Source organism: Montipora foliosa, chromosome 6 (genome assembly GCF_036669935.1).
Source record: "Montipora foliosa isolate CH-2021 chromosome 6, ASM3666993v2, whole genome shotgun sequence".
Lineage (NCBI taxonomy): Eukaryota > Metazoa > Cnidaria > Anthozoa > Scleractinia > Acroporidae > Montipora > Montipora foliosa.
In genome coordinates this window covers 70,504,481-70,506,411 of record NC_090874.1, presented here as the reverse complement: position 1 = coordinate 70,506,411, position 1,931 = coordinate 70,504,481, and the positions used below count along the sequence as shown (strand labels likewise).

General features: G+C 41.2%; 1 pseudogene; it reads left to right on the top strand.

Moving 5' to 3' along the window:
- Positions 1 to 446: 446 nt before the first annotated feature.
- On the top strand, positions 447 to 1,678 carry LOC138008942 (uncharacterized; annotated as a pseudogene).
- The last annotated feature ends 253 nt before the right edge of the window (positions 1,679 to 1,931 follow it).

Here is a 1,931-nt window from a genome sequence, read left to right as displayed (position 1 = left end):
CGTCATTATTTGAATGTCCCGCCTCAAGGACGTTGGCATGTCCCGTCAAAATTTGAATCGACCAATCAGAAGACTCCAATTCTAACTGTCAAAAGATGCTTGAAGAAGAAGGGCGTACACCACTACTCAGATATTTGGATAATTCATGTTATGCAATTAACGGTGCACAATGCATTCTGGGCGATTTTGGGCTTTCAATTTTCTGATTATAATTTCTCTCAGTCAGTGAAACCTAGTGTTGACTCACTGCTTCCCAGTGCTAACCCATGAAAGCAAGAGATCCTTGCTCAATTGTCCTAACCGTTCTGTGAACGAAGGGAAGTCAAGGTAGTACTACTGGGCTTTACTGACAAGACTTAAGTGTGGACAAAAGAAATGTTTCCAGGACTGGAATGACAACGTCGGTTTCGGCGGGAAAATAGAAACTTAAGAAGCGGTCAGCCGTTATGACAACGACGATACTCATTGGAAACTGTTCCTTCGAAATTGCGTGTTTTAAAGCAATGCAAGAACTTCTTTTGTTGAGCCATATGTCTAATTTTATTGACGATGAAGAATATTTAGTGTTCTATGATCTATTCGACTCGAAAAACTCTTGCTTTCCATACGAGGATTATTCAATGTTTGCCCTGGATGAAATGACCGACTCCGAGTGTCTGGCAGAGTTTAGATTTACGAAAAGAGACATTCCTTTAACTGGAGAAGTTGTTGGTGTTCCAGAGACCATACGGTGTGAACAAGGTTCTACTTGTGACGGCATGGAGGGTCTTTGCATGCTCTTGAGATGGCTGTCATTCCCCTGCAGATATGGGGATATCATTCCCAGATTTGCGAAGCCTGTCCCCGTGATCAGTATGGTGACTAACACTGTGTTAGACTTTATATATGACACCCACGGTGCTAGAATAACTCGATGGAATCACGATATCTTAGGCCCTGACCAGATGGAGATGTACGCTGCAGCCATAAGCGCAAAAGGTGCCCCTCTACAAAATTGCTTCGGCTTTATAGACGGCACAGTGAGACCAATTGCTCGGCCTGGGGAAAATCAAAGGATCCTGTACAACGGACACAAGCGGGTACACGCTTTAAAATTTCAGTCAGTTTTACCCAATGGCTTGATTGCGAATATGTATGGTCCAGTAGGTAAGACCTGAATTTTATGGTATTAAGCTTCCACATCATTTAACAGAAGGTTATGTAACGTAAGCTTAGCTTACTGTATGCCGTATATGTACAAGTAAACAAATGTTAAAGGTTTATGATCACAACCGGCTTTTCTTTGATTTCTTGCATACGAGTCAGGATTTCTACGTGACCTACAACAATTTGCTTTTTCGCACGCTGGGCAACCCATGTGTGTTTATGGGGATCCGGCATATCATTAAGGGTACATCTACAATGTCCTTTTCGACACGGGGTCCTTACTGACCAAATGAAAGCATATAATGGTTCAATGAGTGTCGTTAGGTCCTCCGTTGAATGGTTATTCGGTGATATAATCAACTATTTTAAGAGTCTAGACTTGAAGAAAAACCTTAAAATTGGCCTCAGTAGTGTTGGCAAGATGTATATAGTTTCTGCTCTTCTCCAGAATTCTCTTACCTGTCTTTACGGTAACCAAACCTCCTCTTTTTTTGCCCTGGAACCACCCACTTTAGAGGAGTACTTTTCCTGAGTGAGCTGAACCGCAAAGTAATTCGCAAAGTAATTGGATCTGATTATATAGGATTAGTGCTTGTTAGTAAACACCCAGTTCCTTGAATAAGGTCATCATTTGTCTCCAATAAGTGTATTTTTTAATGTTCCGAACAAAAACACTGAGATGAAATGAATATTCATCGAGGCGAATTCCAAAGAATCGTGTCCGCGTTTACTTGTGAGATAATTGGTTTAAAAAGTCAACGAATGTTGCATAATAACATCTGACT